A 19175-nucleotide genomic window follows, 5' to 3' on the forward strand; every position below is an offset into this window, starting at 1 on the left:
TCTATCTTATGTATTTTTACATTGTTGTTCTGTGCTTCAGAATTTTAAATTTCTTATTTTTGTTTATTAATAATTTACTTAATCATTATCTACTTCTCTTAACATTGTAAATTGAGTTTTTAGCTTAGAGTGTTTTCAGCCTTGTTTTAATTGATTCTCCTTGTCCATAATTTTTCTGTTGTATAACAATAAATTTATTCTTGTTTATGGTTGCCTTTATTTTTCTGAGAATATTTAAAAAATCACATTTTCTTTCTTTTTTTTTTCTTTTTTAACAGATTTTGTTCATCTCTCTTATTTCCAGATCTGTTTGTGTTGTCATGTTTTTTTTATTATGGAACATTGCTTGGTCTCATTTTGTATGACTTAGGAGATTTATTGTGTCCTTTACTTTTTAATTTTATGTTACAGAGTCCAGATTTTTATGGCTATTATTTTAAGTTGACAATATTTCATTTTGACATGCAGTACAATTTCTTGCATAACATTTTAAACTTTTAAAGTTTTTACCAATATTTTAGCATTCACTTGATGAGTAATTATTCTAGAGAAAGAATTGATGAATGTCTTCTGTAAATAAAAATATAGCAAATAGTTTAGTGTTGTTGACAACTCAGTATATGCAAACGCTACTTAATTTTCCTTTTACAGCATGAAACCAGTAGCAAATATGTAAATAGATAAGTGTGCCTGTACTACATTAAAACTCAACAGAGTCAGGCCAGACCATATTTGTCTGCAGCCTATAGTTTAACAGCTCATGTTCTAGGACTAATTTATCCCTAGATGCCACACCCACTCCAGTAAAAATTGCATGACAGGCCCAAAAGCTTGGCCGCAGTCCTGAGGCATAAAGTTTCACAGAAACTTGTCTCCTGGAAAGTTTCTGGTGTCCCATAAACATATATATTTCAGATTTTTCCTTGCAATAGTTGGTGAGTGGTTCTGTGTGCTTTCTTTCAGCATTGTTTTATTATAGGTGCCCCCAAAGGAATGATTTGATAAATACTAAGTTAAATTAAATATTGCTTCCTGGCCTTCACCAATGTCCTAGGCAGTTCTTGAGCTGACCCTAGGCTTGGAATTTTGTAAGAATGTTCCTCATTCAGACGAAATGCCTCCAGTGTTGATAGTTAGAAATCAGGCATCACAGTTTGCCGGATAGGAGCTAGAAATCTCAGGACTAGTTCAAAATAGCAAACTTAAAATTCTCATTGCAGACATGAATGGCAGCCTACATTACATAATAGTAGAAAGAAGGTAGGTAGTGGTTTAAGGAGGAACTGGAGTATTCTATTGTTCATGAAAGAGTTAGTAGAATGGATCTCCCCTGGTGCATGTTTTTCACTAGACCCAGAGGAATAGCATAATTAGGTATTTACTAAGGGAGCCCTGGTGGTGGGTTTAACAACAGACTAGTATTGCACCTGGGCGTATTAGCCCTTTCACCTGGCTCCTGTGAATAGCTGATTTTAGATAGGGCTGATCTATCTCAGTTGTAAATACTGCCTGGTTCCTCTCAACTTTTATGTAATGCATTTTCTCTGCATTGTGTAAAGACGCATTATGCATTTTCAATGGACCTTGGCTGATGTATCACCTAAGTTCCTTGTTTTTCTTCCATATTATAAGTATGATTTTCACTTTGAGAAATTACATTCACATACAGCACTCTCTCTGTGTCAGTTTTTGTCATTTTTCAACAGACTCTTTGCCCACCTGATTACTGGTACCCTGATTCTCCCGCTAGTTGAGAGACCAACTGAGTCCAGTCTGTGGCACCTAGAGTTAGAAATTGATCAGTTTTACTTAATGATTTCTCTCTCAGTATAACTTCTCAAATTTCCATATTATAACTGAATCTGGGTATGTATCTGAGAATGTTCCAGAATAGAATGTCTCACCCATTTTTTATCTCGGCCTTCTAAATCTTCACAAATATCAGAAGGCAATTCATTACACCAGGTCCTCTTTAAAGAGCTTGTATTTCATTAAATCATAACACCCTTTCTTTTGTATAATAGTAACTGCGGAACTTAATTAAATTTACACCAAAGTTTACATTTGCTGTGCAGTATATTCTAATTACAAAGTGACATCATTATAATCACAGAGATGTGTGAGTCTACTAGATAGTCACAATATCCTTTACAAAATTTTTAACACATTCACCTGTGCTTTCATTCTGGGTATGAACATGCAAATAGAATATGTACACACCTTGTGAATATTTTGGATATATCTCTAATTCTCATTGCACAGAACATTATGTATTGTCTAAAACCAAGAATATTATACTTCAATTGCAAGAAAAAAATTTCAAATGCAGAAACTTTAACACTAATATTTATGCAATACAATTTATCTCTAATTTCATTAACTGTTTCAGTGGTGTCATCTGAGGAGACTTTTATAAGTAGAATCTAGAACAGAATTATATTCTGTATTTCATAGCAATGATGTACTATGTTTTATGACTAGAAATACTTCTAAATCTATTCTTTACCTTTGAAAGCATTATTTATGAAATATACTGAACAGATTACCTTCTAGAATAGAGATCAATTGCTTCAGCAAACAGATTAACATTATGTTTTGGCTGGTTATGCATGACCCTAAAAGTAATAGTTGCTTTTATATTTTGAATAAGTTTTTAAAACTAAAACTATGCTTAAACCCTAAATGAACATTGAAGCCCTACACACACACACACACACACACACACACCATGCTATGACATTTACAGGCACCTCTTATACAATATCACTCATTTAGGGACTTGCTAGTTCTCCAATGTGTCTGTTCAGGTGAAATCTCATTTAGAAAGGTTATACTGAAGCTATGCTCATTCAGTATATCTGTTCTGAAGATACATGGCATTTCTTTTTCTCTTACTGGTGCTATCCATTTTGATTATCTGATTATATTATGTTTGATCATTTGATTATATGTGTTCATTTATATCTTTTTTCTTTGAGTAATAATGATCTTATGGGATAATACATGTATATTATTAAAGAGTTACTTTATATATCACATCTTGAATTAATACATTTCCGTTTTTAAAAATATTATTAATCAAGTTTTACCATAATACTTGTAAACTGATACTTTTTTATTAGCATTCAATCCACATTTGTTACCTAATACTTTGTATATAAGAAAATATTCTTTCCTATTATAAAATAATATTATTCATCAAGCACTTTTGGATTAAGGTCACAAGATTGGACATTTTAATTAAATAAATATATGTGGGACTGATGAGATGGCTGAGTGGGTAAAGGTGACTTCCAGCAAGCATGACAACATTAGTTCAGTATCTAAAGCCAATGTAGGGCTAGGAGAAATCAATTTCTATAAGTTGTCCTTTGACATCCACATGCATGTTTAATCAGATAGACAATTACAATCATAAACATGCATATACACATGACACTAAATAAGTCAATATCAATGTACCTATAGATGATATTATTTTTTAAAAGTGTTCATATAGGTCTGACACAGCTGATTCATTATGAGCTTGAGTAAAGAATTCTAATAAGGAGACAGATACTGTTGTTTGCATTCTAATGCTAAAATGTATATCTGATTCTGTGATTGAACTGCTGATCCTTTATAGGTACCAATATGTCAATTACTGGGGGAATGTTCCAACTCCTGCAGATGTTCTCATACAAAATACTATTTCTATGAAAATATGTATGAAACAATAAAAGTGAAATACAAAAGATAAAATATGTAATTTGCATATTATTCATAGAAGAAACAAGAAACAAACTATCTGTCAATAAGGAATAGCATAAAAATCTGCATATCTGGACAAACTAATATCAGTTTATAAACATACATATATGATACAGGAAGCACTTCAAAGAAAGACACTTTGATTAGGAGTAGAAGATGACACATATTCTCTTTAACAAATATAATTTCAGGTACAAGGAAAAGTGTTTGTACCCTCCCCCCGTATTTATAATTGGTAATTAAAATAACTTAGTATTAAGGAAATGACCATTTGTGATCTTTATATTTTTCATATAATTTCATATATTGAATTATTGAAAAATATAATCTAAGGATTGGAGTAAGTTCATAAAGACATTTAATATTCAGTTAAAATCTATTTAAACTAGATAAAAGCTCAATAATATGTAGGTCTTACAGAAACAGAGTAGTTTCATAAATAAGGCCTTCACAATATTATCAACATACAATTACATCAGAAAATAACTATGAGACTTGCTTGGATTGAAATGCGAAATGTGTACAGGAAAGAGAAATACACCAAGGGAAAAAAAGACTCTTGAGGGCATTCCAGACATAATGAAAGTAATAATAATTTACCCAGGAAAAAAAATAGAGAAAATTACTAGGGTGTCCTGATTTAAAAACTACATCAGGAATGTTTATAATATAAATTAAGATATATCACATAGGATATATGGCGAAATGCAGAATGGATTTATAATATAAATTAAGATATATCACATAGGATATATGGCGAAATGCAGAATTTCAATTTTAACCCCTTTCCTAGTTTCCCCTCTGAAAATCCCTTATCCTTTTCCCCCCTCCCCCTGCTCCCCAATCTACCCACTTCTGCTTCCTGGCCCTAGCATTTCCCTATACAGGAGCATAGAACCTTCACAGGACCAAGGGCCTCTCCTCCCATTGATGACCAACTAGGACATTCTCAGCTACATATGCAGCTACAGACATCAGTCCCACCATATGTTTTCTTTGATTGGTAGTTTAGTCCCAGGGAGGTCTGGGGGTACTGGTTAGTTCATATTGTTGTTCTTCCTATGTTCTTCCCCTTCAGCTTCTTGGGTTCTTTCTCTAGCTCCTTCATTGGGGATCCTGTGCTCCATCGAATGGATGACTGTGAACATCCACTTCTGTATTTGTCAGGCACTGGCAGAGCCTCTCAGGAGACAGCATTATCAAGCTCCTGTCAGCAGGCTCTTGTTGGCATCTGCCATAGTGTCTGCATATTATGAGAACCTAGTTAGTTCTTTTTAAAATGTATAACATCCTTAATCATTAGGTAAATGCAAATCAAAACAAACTTGAGATTCCACCTCATAACAGTCAGAAAGACTAAGATCAAAAACTCTGGTGACAGCAGATGCTGGAGAGGATCTGGAGAAAAAGGAACACTCCTCCATTACTGGTGGGATTACAAGCTGGTACAACCACTCTGGAAACCAGTATGGTGGTTCCTCAGAAAACTGGGCATAGTACTACCAGAAGACCCAGCAGGAACACTCCTGAGCATACACCCAGAAGATGTGCCAACTTGTCATAAGGACACATGCTCCACTATGTTCATAGCAGCCTTATTTATAATAGCCAGAAGCTGGAAAGATCCCAGATGTCCCTCAAAAGAGGAATGAATACAGAAAATGTGGTACATTTATACAATGGAATACTACACAGCTATTAAAAGCAATGAATTTATGAAATTCATAGACAAATGGATGGATCTGGAGGATATCATCCTAAGGGAGGTAACCCAATCACAAAAGAACACACATGAAATGCACTCACAGATAAGTAGATATTAGCCCAGAAGCTCAGAATACACAAGACACAATTTGCTAAACACATGAAACTCTAAAAGATGGAAGACCAAAGCGTGGATACTTCGATTATTCTTAGAAGGGGGAACAAAATACCAATGGAAGGAGTTACAGAGACAAAGTTTGGGGCAGAGACTAAAAACACTCTTGAGAAGTATCTATAGGATTTGGTATCACTGAAATCATTGGCTAAATTCTTGCAACTACAATTTTGATTATGTGTTTCACAAAGAAACTAGAAGGGTATATTTGAAAAATTCAGTTTGTATGTGAAAAAGAGCAATATACACCCTAAAAGAGAATTTAAGGGAAACTATTAAAGGCCAGTTAATAGATCCAGTAATATAGCATCTGGCTACTCACATTAGATTTGTCACACTATTGTACCAACAGGCTGATCATAGGTGTGAAATTGCTATTTAATATAAAAATTAGAATCCTTCCAAGTGCAGAAAAGAAGAAAGCCAATAAAGCCTGAAAGTATGGGTAATAAGTTGGAAGGGGCTGAGTATTGCAGGCAGGAGGAAACATCTTCTTGAACTAATTCATAGAGAATGATAAAAGCAGAAAGAATCAAACATTCAGAAAACAGTGAGTTTTGTTATCTTTGTTAACATTTAATTGTGAAGAATGAAGGAAAAGAAATAATGATATTGCCGCATTATACTTTTTTAGTTGTAATCTGCACTATGATTATTATTCATTAATATGTTCTACATGAAGAAGATTCAAAGAAATTAAGGTCGATGCATTCAGCAATGATTAGCATTCTGTGCCACACTGTATGGGAGTAGTGGGTTACTTTGTGGATAAAACCAAGCTGAGGGTGAAGATTTGGAGATTACCAATATCTATTATTTGATTATATAGTCTCTAGATCTGAATTATGTTCACTAGAGAAGAGAAAGTGAGTAAAGTAATGTAAAATGAAGAGTTAATGGCACAGAAACACAACATAACCTTACCTGAAGACGAGGCCCAGGCTTTAAGAAGTGATGGAGGAAGGAGAGATGGATAGGAAAACAATAACATTTATGGCTTTAGTCTTGGAACTTTTTTATTTAAAAGATGGAAAGAAAGAATCAACACAGGACTAGAAGGATATAACTTAAAAGATAAACTATTTCTTGCCGATGAGACAAAAACTTAAAATAAAATATTTAAATTCTATTTAAAATAAAATGAAAATCTTGAGTATCCTTTTTAAAATGGAAATTGAATTAAAGTAGTATTACAACACTTTCTCTCCATCACTATCATCTCTCCAGTCAAATCCAAGGATCTTTTCTCCAAGTATTTTCATGTACCAATGGACAAATTGATAACCTGCTCATCCAACCCTCTATGCAACACTCAGTATGTAGATGACAACTCCAATATTGTTTACTTATATATCAGAGTAAAGAAGCAGGGGATATAATCTGTAAGTGTTAGAATACAATGTTCATGAGTTTCCTCATGGATATTTTCATATATCTCAGATAAATTGAATGTAACAACATAAATTGAGAATTAAGTAGCAATTTTCAGAGCTTTAGGCATAAGAGTCACATATCAGAATAATATGTGCAGCTCAATGTTTAAGAATAAGCATTCAATCCAGGCAGTCCTGGCACAAACTTTTAACTCCAGAACTTAAGAAGCATACTCAGGTGGATTTCTGTGACTTTAAAGCCAGCCTGGTCTACAGAGCAAGTTACAGGACAGCCAAAGCTAGACAAAAAAGCCCATTTTTTTAAAATTTTATTTATTTTTAATTAGGTATTTTCTTTATTTATATTTCAAATGCTATCCCAAATTCTCCCAGACCCTCCCCCCACTCCCCTACCCACCCACTACCACTTCTTGGCCCTGGCATTTCCCCATACTGAGGCATATAAAGTTTGCAAGACCAAGGGGCCTCTCTTCCTAATGTTGGCCTAGTAGGCCATCTTCTGATACATATGCAACTAGAGACATGAGCTCCAGGGGTACTGGTTAGTTCATATTGTTGTTCCACCTATAGGGTTACAGACCCCTTTAGCTCCTTGGGTACTTTCTCTAGCTCCTCCATTGGGGGCCCTGTACTCCATCCAATAGCTGACTATAAGCATCCACTTCTGTGTTTGCCAGACCACACCATAGCCTCAAAAGAGACAGCTATATCAGGGTTCTTTCAGCAAAATCTTGCTGGTGAATACAATGGTGTCAGCGTTTGGAGGCTGATTGTGGGATGGATCCTCGGGTATGGCAGCCTCTAGACAGTACATCCTTTCATCTCATCTCCAAACTATGTCTCTGTAACTCCTTCCATGGGTGTTTTGTTCCCTATTCTAAGAAGGGGCAAAGTGTCCACACTTTGGTCTTTGTTCCTCTTGAGTTTCATGTGATTTTCAAAGTGTATCTGGTATCTTGGGTATTCTAAGTTTCTGGGCTAATAGCCACTTATCAGTGAATACATAACATGGGAGTTATTTTGTGATTGGGTTACCTCACACAGGATGATGCCCTCCAGGTCCATCCATTTGCCTAGGCATTTCATAAATTCATTCTTTGCAATAGCTGAGTAGTACTCCAATGTGTAATTGTACTACATTTTCTGTATCCATTCTTCTGTTGAGGGACATCTGGGTTCCTTCCAGCTTCTGGCTATTGTAAATAAGGCTGCTATGAACATAGTGGAGCATGTGTCCTTCTTACCAGTTGGAACATCTTCTGGATATATGCCCAGGAGAGGTATTGCGGGATCCTCCGGTAGTACTATGTCCAATTTTCTGAGGAACCGCCAGACTGATTTCCAGAGTGGTTGTACAAGCTTGCAATCCCACCAACAATGGAGGAGTGTTCCTCTTTCTCCACATCCTCGCCAGCATCTGCTGTCACCTGAATTTTTTATTTTAGCCATTCTGACTGATGTGAGGTGGAATCTTAGGGTTGTTTTGATTTGCATTTCCCTGATGATTAAGGATGTTGAACATTTTTTCAGGTGCTTCTCAATCATTTGATGCTCCTCAGTTGAGAATTCTTTGTTTAGCCCTGTGCCCCATTTTTAATAGGATTAGTTGATTTTCTGGAGCACCTTCTTAAGTTCTTTTTATATATATTGGATATTAGTCCCCTATCTGATTTAGGATTGGTAAAGATCCTTTCCCAACCTGTTGGTGGCCTTTTTGTATTATTGATGGTGTCTTTTACCTTACAGAAGCTTTGCAATTTTATGAGGTCCCATTTGTCGATTCTCGATCTTACAGCACAAGCCATTGCTGTTCTCCTCAGGAATTTTTCCCCTGTGCCCCTATCTTCGAGGCTTTTCCCCACTTTCTCCTCTATAAGTTTCACTGTCTTTGATTTTATATGAAGTGCCTTGATCCACTTAGATTTGACCTTAGTATAAGGAGATAGGAATGGATCAATTCGCATTCTTCTACATGAAAATCGCCAGTTGTGCCAGCAGCATTTGTTGAAAATGCTGTCTTTTTACCACTGGATAGTTTTAGATTCCTTGTCAAAGATCAAGTGAACATAGGTGTGTGGGTTCATTTCTGGGTCTTCAATTCTATTCCATTGGTCTACTTGTCTGTTGCTATACCAGTACTAAGCAGTTTTTATCACATTTGCTTTGTAATACAGCTTTAGGTCAGGCATGGTTATTCAACCAGAGATTCTTTTATCACTGACAAGAGATTTTTTGCTATCCTAGATTTTTTGTTATTCCAGATAAATTTGAAAATTGCCCTTTCTAATTCGTTGAAGAATTGAGACGGAATTTGGTAGGGATTGCATTGAATCTTTAGATTGCATTTGGCAAGACAGCCATTTTTAGTATATTGGCCCTGCCAATCAATGAGCATGGGAGATCTTTCCATCTTCTGAGATCTTTAATTTCATTCTTCAGAGACTTGATGTTCTTATAATATAGATCTTTCACTTCCTTAATTAGAGTCAAGTCAAGGTATTTTATATTATTTGTGACTGTTGTGAAGGGTGTCCTTTCCTGAATTTCTTTCTCAGCCTGTTTATCCTTTGTGTAGAGAAAGGTCACTGCCTTATTTAATTTTATATCCAGCTACTTCACTGCAGCTGTTTATCAGGTTTAGGAGTTCTCTGGTGGAATTTTTAGGGTTACTTACATATACTATCATATCATCTGCAAATAGTGATATTTTGACTTCTTCCTTTCCAATTTGTATCCCTTTGATCTTTTGTTGTCAAATTGCTCTGGCTAGGACTTCAAGTACTACATTGAATAGGTAGGGAGAAAGTGTGCAGCCTTGTCTAGTCCCTGATTTTAGTGGGATTGTTTCCAGCTTCTCACCATTTACTTTGATGTTGGCTACTGGTTTGTTCTAGATTGCTTTTATCATGTTTAGTTATGGGCCTCAAATTCCAAGACTTTTATCATGAATGGGTGTTGGATTTTGTCAAATGCTTTCTCCCCATCTAACGAGATGATCATGTGGTTTTTGTCTTTGACTTTGTTTATATACTTGAAGGATTCCCATATGTTAAACCATCCCTGTATCCTTGGTATGAAACATTCTTTGTCAGGATGGATGATTGTTTTAATGTGTTCTTGGATTCAGTTAGTGAGAATTTTACTGAGTATTTTTGCATCGATATTCATAAGGGAAATTATTCTGAAATCTCTATCTTTGTTGGATCTTTCTGTGATTTAGGTATCAGAGTAATTGTGGCTTCATAGAATAAATTGGGTAGAGTATCTTCTGCTTCTATTTTGTGGACTAATTTGTGAAGAACTGGAATTAGATCTTTTTTGAAGGTCTGATAGAACTCTGCACTAAACCCTTCTGGTCCTGGGCTTTTGTTTTTGGTTCAGAGACAATTAATGACTGCTTCTATTTCTTTAGTAGATATAGGACTTTTTAGATCAGTAATCTAATCCTGAATTAACTTTGGTACCTGGTATTTGTCTAGAAATTTGTCCATTTCATCCAGGATCTCCAGTTTTGTTGAGTATAGCCTTTTGTAGAGGGATCTGATGGTGTTTTGGATTTCTTCAGGATCTGTTGTTATGTCTCCTTTTTCAATTCTGATTTTGTTAATTAGGATGCTGTCCCTGTTCCCTCTAGTGAGTCTGGCTAAGGGTTTATCTATCTTGTTGATTTTCTCAAAGAACCAGCTCCTAGTTTGTTTGATTCTTTGAATTGTTCTTCTTGTTTCCACTTGGTTGATTTCGCCCCTGAGTTTGATTATTTCCTGCCTTCCACTCCTTTTGGGTAAATTTGTTTCCTTTTGTTCTAGAGCTTTTAGGTGTGTTGTCAAGCTGCTAATGTGTGCTCTCTCTAGTTTCTTTTTAAATTTACTCAGAGCTATGAGTTTTCCTCTTAGAAATGCTTTCATTGTGTCCCATAAGTATGGAAATGTTGTGGCTTCACTTTCATTAAACTCTAAAAAGTCTTTAATTTCTTTCTTTATTCCTTCATTGACCAAGGTATTACTGAGTAGAGTATTTTTCAGTTTCAACGTGAATGTTGACTTTCTATTATTTATGTTGTTATTAAAGGTCAGCCTAAGACCATGGGTATCTGATAGGATGCATGGTACAATTTTAATATTTTTGTATCTATTGAGGCCTGTTTTGTGACCTATTATATAGTCAGTTTTGGAGAACATACCATGAGGTGCTGAGAAGAAGGTATATCCTTTTGTTTTAGGATAAAATGTTCCGTAGGTATCAGTTAAATCCATTTGTTTCATAATTTCTGTTAGTTTCACTTTGTCCATGTTTAGTTTCTCTTTCCATGATCTGTCCATTAATGACAGTGGTGTGTTGAAGTCTCCTATTATTATTGTGTGAGGTGCAATGTGTGCTTTGAGCTTACTAATGTTTCTTTAATGAATGTGGCTTCTCTTGCATTTAGAGCATAGGTATTCAGAATTGAGAGTTCCTCTTGGAATGTTTTACCTTTGGTGAGTATGAAGTGTCCCTCTTTGTCTTTTTTGATAACTTTGGGTTGGAAGTCTTATTTTATTCATCATTTTAATGGCTACACCCACTTGTTTCTTCAGACCATTTGCTTGGAAAATTGTTTTCCAGCCTTTCACTCTGAGGTAGTGTCTGTCTTTTTTCCTGAGATGGGATTCCTGTAAGCAGCAAAATGTTGGGTCCTCTTTGTGTAGCCAGTCTGTTAGTCTATGTCTTTTTATTGGGGAATTGAGTCCATTGATATTAAGAGATATTAAGGAAAAGTAATTGTTGCTTCCTATTATTTTTGTTGTTAGAGTTGGCATTCTGTTCTTCTGGCTGTCTTCTTTTAGGTTTGTAGAAAGATTACTTTCTTGCTTTTTCTAGGGTGTAGTTTCTGTCCTTGTATTTTGTTTGTTTGTTTGTTTTTGTTTTTGTTTTTCTGTTATTATCCTTTGAAGGACTGGATTCTTGGAAAGATATTGTGTGAATTTGGCTTTCTCATGCAATACTTTGGTTTCTCCACCTATGGTAATTGAAAGTTCATCTGGGTATAGTAGCCTGGGCTGGCATTTGTGTTCTCTTAATGTCTGTATAACATCTGTCCAGGATCTTCTGGCTTTCATATTTGCTGGTGAAACTTCTGGTGTATTTCTAATAGGCCTGCCTTAATATGTTATTTGACCCCTTTCCCTTATTGCTTTTAATATTCTATCTTTATTTAGTGCATTTGTTGTTCTGATTATTATGTGTCAGGAGGAATTACTTTTCTGATCCAGTCTATTTGGAGTTCTATGGGCTTCTTGTATGTTCATGGGCATCACTTTTTTTAGGTTTTGCAAGTTTTCTCCTATAATTTTGTTGAAGATATTTGCTGGCCCTTTAAGTTGAAAATCTTCATTCTCATCTATTTCTATTATCCGTAAGTTTTGTCTTCTCATTGTGTCTTGAATTTCCTGGATGTTTTGAGTCAAGATCTTTTTGCATTTTGCATTTTCTGTGATTGTTGTGCCAATGTTCTCTATGGAATCTTCTGCACCTGAGATTCTCTCTTCCATCTCTTGTATTCTGTTGTTGATGCTCACATCTGTGGTTCCAGATTTTTTCCTAGGTTTCTATCTCCAGAGTTGCCTCACTTTGGGTTTTTTTTTTTTTATTATTATGTCTACTTCCCTTTTTAGGTCTACTATTGTTTTGTTCATTTCCATCACCTGTTTGGATGTGCTTTCCTGATTTTCTTTAAGGACTTCTACCTGTTTGGTTGTGTTTTCCAGTTTTTCTTTAAGGACTTATAACTCTTTAGCAGTGTTCTCATGTATTTCTTTAAGTGAGTTATTAAAGTCCTCTTTGATGTCCTCTACCATCAGCATGAGATATGCTTTTAAATCCAGGTCTAGCTTTTTGGGTGTGTTGGGGTATCCAGGACTGGCTGAGGTAGGAGTGTTGGGTTCTGATAATGGTGAGTGATCTTGGTTTCTGTTAGTAAGATTCTTAAGTTTGCCTTTAGCCATCTGGCAATCTCTGGAGTTAGTTGTTAAAGTTGTCTCTGTTTAAAGCTTGGTCTTCCCATTAGTCTCTCTCAGAAAACCTGAGAGACTAGCCCTCTCCTGAGTTTCAGTGGTCAGAGTACTCTCTGCAGGCAAGCTCCCCTCTTGCAGGGAAGGTGCACAGATATCTGGCATTTGGACCTGCTGCCTGGCAGAAGTGGAAGACCTAAAACGGCCTGTCCCAGAAGCTATGCCACTTCTACCTGTCCCAGAAGCTGTGTAGCTTCTGTAGTTGGCACTCTCACCTATACAGTCTAGTCTCTGAGAGATCCTGGGTCAGAAATGGCTCCCCCAGGTGCTCTGGCAAAGCCCTCCCAGGCAGGTCTGACACCTCTCCTCTGGCAGGGAAGGTACCCGGATGTCTGTAGCCCAAAATGGGGTCTGCTCCAGAAGCTGTGTGGCTTCAGTCTGTCCCAGAAACTGTTAGCTTCTGTAGTCCACACTCTCACCTGTGCAGACTAGTCTCTGAGGGATACGGGAACCAAGATGGCTCCCCCAGGTGCTCTAGCCAAAGAAGCCCATTCTTAAAACAACAACAACAACAACAACAATAACAACAAAGAAAGAAAGAAAAGGAAAGGAAAGAAAAAAGAAAATAAAAAGAAATAAATTCAAAGAAAGAAAAAAAGAAAAAAAAATCAAAAACAAAAAACAAAACATTGTCCATGACTCCCTAAGACTTGCTCTTTAGCTCAATAAAATACTAAAGATATTAGTTATACTGCTGGGTCCCATAATTTAACCTATATTAAAATATATAGTCATTAAATTAAATTTTAGCATAGAAGTGGAAAAGCTTTTTACTCAAGTGATGATCCAAAATTTTACAAGGTGTTAGGAATTAATCTTACCCTTAAAAGCAATGTCAACTGGTAGAAGAAAATATTTGTCGTGCTGAGAAGTTACAATCTTATTTTTTGAGCAGATATGCCTAGCTTTAATAAATCATTTAAAAGTTAGTAATTAGTGTGTTGAATATGTAATTATAAGTTTAATATAATTTTTACATTAGTTAGGCATATACACTAAGAGAACTGGGGAACCACACTGAGGAATGTAGTCTTGATTCTCTGGTGATATAAATCTAGTATGCATTTTTACACACACACACACACACAATTTGACTTTGGCATTTTGTTCAATATTACTACAGAACAAGTTGGCGCAGAAGGCCACTGTAGGGGTGTAGTGATAAGAGCTCATAACTTAACAGAATATTCTCTTAGCTGTGCACTGTACACTTCAGGTCATCACAGATCAAAAAATGCAATATAAAACCATTCAGTGTGAATAAAGGCTGTGGTAATTGTGAAGCACAATCAACAATTTGATATGATTCTCCTCTTGATATAGTATCTGCTTTTATTTTGCCTCTTTTTTGTGAAGTTTTATGGTCTACCATCAACTGTTACACTGAAAAATGTTTATGTATCTTTCTGCCTCTGGAAAAGAAAAATTGTTGTAACAAAAGCATTAAATTAAGTAAGCAATATCACCCCTGTCACCAACTAGAAAACAAGATGGACAAAAGAATCCAAATACAAATCACAAATATAAATAAGCTGTGACTACCAGTTATATATATATATATATATATATATATATATATATATATATATACACACAAATAAAAGAAATTAGGTATGCAATTTAGGGAGAAAAAGTAAATAAATAAGAGAATCTATCGGATAAGAAATGATAATGGGGAGTTATGTTCTTCATCTCATATATATATATATATATATATATATATCATATATATATCATATATATAATAGTCAGAAATTAAAATAATAAAAACCTTTTGTTGATTTTTAAAGATGTAACTTATGATAACAATATGTTTTATTGGTTTTGCTAAAGAATCAGCATTCAAATCATAAAAAAATCATATATTTTCTGTGTTGTTGAAGAGAAAAAGCAAAACTCCATGTTATGTGTAAGATGTCTTATGTTGTCAAACCACACAAGAAAATGCTAGTCTTGAATGTGCCATTATGAGGTGAGGCCTCCGAATGCAACTATATGTGTGTAGGAACCTTCATGAGGGTATCAGTAGCTTAATAATAGAGTTTTCCACATACCTTTCTGTTTTCTGACATGTGAGGACAATGCATGAAAAACTATCTACAAAGTAGGAAGAGGCTTTTACCAAACCTGGCTGAGATGGCACCTCAGTCTTAGCCTTTCAGACATTGAATTGAGTGTAACAAGCATGAGAAATATTTTCTACTACCAGTCGACATCGCTTTTAAGTGTAAGATTAATTCTTAAAATAATTAGAAAAATGTAACATGTATTTCAATAAATTTTACCTTTAAATTTAACAAATATGTATCAATTCTCATACTATACTTGAATTATTTGTACTAGCCAGGTAAAAATATTGTGGAACTGATCAAACTAAAACAATTTTGGCATTTAAAACATTGTCACAGAAAATTAAAACTTGTTTTGTAATAAAGTAAATATTACAAACAAGTCTATTTTGTATCTGATAGAGGGATAACATCCAAAATATACAAAGAACACAGAAGTTACACTCCAAATAACCCTATTAAAAATGGGGTACAGAGCTAAACAGAGAATTCTCAACTGAGGAATCTAGAAAGGCTGAGAAGCACTTAAAGAAATATTCAACATCCTTAATCTTCAGGGAAATCCAAATCAAAATGACCCTGAGATTCTATTTTATACCAGTCAGAATGGCTAAGGTGATATTAAAACTCAAGTGACAGTAGATGCTGGTGAGCTAGAATCTAGATACACTCCAGATTTCCTTCAACAGAAGAATGCATACAGAAAATGTGGTACATTTACACAATGGAATACTACTCAGCTCTTAAAAACAATGACTTCATGAAATTCAAAGGTGAATGGATGGAACATGAAATTATCATCCTGAGTGAGGCAATCCCATCACACACACACACACACACACACACACACAGACACACAAACCCCACACATGGTATGTGTATATCACATGGTATGTGTATATCATGGTAAATGTATATCACTGATAGTGTATATTAGCCAAAATGAAAATCATAATAGCCACAATACAACTCACAGAGCATATGAAACCCAAGAAGAGAGAAGACCATACCAAAGTGTGGATGCTCAATAGAGAAAATAACATAATTTCAGAAAGTAGAGGAAGAAAGAGACCTGGAAATGAGAGAGGAAGGTGAGGGAAAGTGAGGGCAGTTCAGATATGTGAGGAGATGTGGAAGAAGCACAAAAGATAAAGAATTTGAAAGGAGGAGAGTAGCAGTGGGGTAAAGGGCAGTAACCAACTGAAAGTCCCAGATGCCAGGGACCCAAGAGGTTCCTAGGACATAAGAGGGAGGACCTAAGCCAAAATTCTCAACAAAAGGGAGATAGAATGAGTAAAGACCATATCCAGTAGATAGGCACAGCCCCTGGTTTCATCCAGCTCAAAAATATTAATCCAGAATTTCTCCTGCTAAAAGGAAGTACCGGGACAAAGAGTGGAGGAGAGACTGAAGATATCCTTCCAGAGACTGCCCTACATAGTGATCTATCCCATCTGCTGACACCAAACCCAGACACTATTGCTGATGCCAAGAAGCACTTGCTGGAAGGAGTGTGGTCTAACTGTCCCCTGAGAGGCTCTGCCAGAGCCTGACCAATACAAATGCAAATGCTTACAGCCAAATATCAGACTGAGCAGTGAGCACAAGGGCCACTGAAGAAGCTGATGGGTTTTGCAAACGCACAGGAAAAACAATATCAACCAGCCTGATTCTCCAAAGCTTCCAGGCACTAAACCACCAACCAGAGATTATGCTTGGGGCGGGGGCGTAGGGGGGGGGGGAGACACATGGCTCCAGCTGGATATGTCGCAGAGAAATGCTTTATCGGGCATCACTGGGAGGGGAACCCCTGGTTCTGTGGAGGCTCAATTATCCAGGGTATGGGAATGTTAGGGTGCTGAAGCAGACGTGACTGGGGGGGGGGGGGGTGAGGGATCGCCCTCATAGAAAGGGAGGTAGTGGATGGGAAAATGGGAAGGGGGATAACATTTGAAATGTCAATAAATAAAATAACCAATGAAAGTGGAAAAAACATTTAAAAACGTTTGGTATTTAAACAATGCACATCTATTTGTCTATCAATGTCAAGAACTAGATGTTGGTTTTGTGATACTGCTTTTCTTTTATGGTATTACTCAAACATCTGTGTCACTAGTTTGTTGATTGATTTTGTCTTGGTGAGTACAGATACACTGCTCTGTTTAAAGGATTTTTGGAATTTTAGATATACTAATGGCCCAAATTATAAGACACAGGAAAAATCTTTCCGTGTCTTACTGCATTATCATAAAACCCATCAAGCTTAGATATAAAATTGTAAATCATAAAGAAAAGGTGAAGGTCAAAAAAGTGAGGAGGAAAGTTGCCAATACAGATATATAAATATCTGTCAGATGATGATAGTAGCTGTTATGCACTTAATTATTTGTATTTCATTGGATGTGTTTATAAGGGATGTTGTAGTTGGGTCTTATGAATTTGGGTTGGATTGGGTGTGTTTTTATCTGGTATAGTGTATCTGTTTTAAAATATCAATATTTCAGCATACTAAGATGACATCCTTTACAGCATTAAAACTTGTTTATTATACCTACCAATAACATAATTTAAGTTCATGAATTATGTGATAAATTTGTATTATGTTCTGGTTTTATGAACATCACTGAGATCCTCAAATTGTTATATAATTAAAATACTGAAGATGAAAAAAAAAACTTGTTAAAAGCCATCACTACTGAATAAATCTCCACGGTTTTCTGAGATGGCATATGAACAAATCATTTAATATGCATTAACCTAATTATGAATTTCCAAAACATGAAAGATAGTATGAAAAATTTAAAGACTACTAAATTGAAGAGCCCAAATCAAATCAAATATCTTCATGTTTGGCAGTCTTACAAGGTATATTATCAGTAATCTCAATGACTAAAGATAGACTATATTCTACATGATACTATGTATTTATTTATTCATCCATTCATTCATACATTTAATCATTCACTCATTTATTTATTTTAGAAACTTCTATATAAGATTTTTACTATTTACTTATTTACATTGTAAGCTCAGACCTTAGTCCCTTCCTATTTATTTACATTATAAGCTTCACCTAGTCCCTTCCTCACATTGCTCCTCCCCAGTACCCCTTCTGTTCACTTCTGAGAAAGGTGAGGTCTCCAACTTGGTACCAACCCACTCTAGTACCTCAGGTCATTACAGGACTAGGCACATCCTCTCCCACTAAGGAAAAAAAAAAGCTGCCCAGTAAGAGGAACAGAATTCATGGGCAGGCAACAGAGTCAAGGTAAGCCCCTGCTTCAGTTGTTAGGGTCTTCCATGAAAACAAGCATGTTTATCCACTACATACACTGGGATCCCAGGTATAGCACTTAATTAGTCTTTGGTTGGCGACTCAGTCTCTAGGAGCTCCCAAGGATCCCATTTAGTTGAGTCTGTTTGCCTTCTTGAGGTCTTGAGGAGTCCCTGTCCACTCTGGTTTCCTCAGTCCTTCTCCCAACTCTTCCACAAGACTTGTCAAGATCAGTTCTATGTTTGGCTGTGGTTCTCTGCATCTGTTACAGTCAACTGCTGGGCAGAGCCTCTCATGCTAGGTTCCTCTCTGTGAATCCAGACTGATAGATAAAAATATAGCCAGAGTTCCTTTGTGATTGTGTTACCTCACTCAGGATGATGCCCTCCAGGTCCATCCATTTGCCCAGGAATTTCATAAATTCATTTTTTAAATAGCTGAGTAGTACTCCATTGTGTAAATGTACCACATTTTCTTTATCCATTCCTCTGTTGAGGGGCATCTGGGTTCTTTCCAGCTTCTGGCTATTATAAATAAGGATGCTATGAACATGGTGGAGCTTGTGTCCTTACCGGTTGGGACATCTCACTGATAAGTGGATATTAGCCCAAAACTTAGGATACCCAAGATATAAGATACAATTTGGTAAATGGATGAAACTCAAGAAGAATGAAGACCAAAGTGTGGACACCGTGCCCCTTCTTAGAATTGGGAACAAAACACCCATGGAAGGAGTTACAGAGACAAAGTTTGGAGCTGTGA

The sequence above is a fragment of the Mus caroli genome, chromosome 1 (assembly GCF_900094665.2).
Source record: "Mus caroli chromosome 1, CAROLI_EIJ_v1.1, whole genome shotgun sequence".
In the NCBI taxonomy this organism is placed as follows: domain Eukaryota; kingdom Metazoa; phylum Chordata; class Mammalia; order Rodentia; family Muridae; genus Mus; species Mus caroli.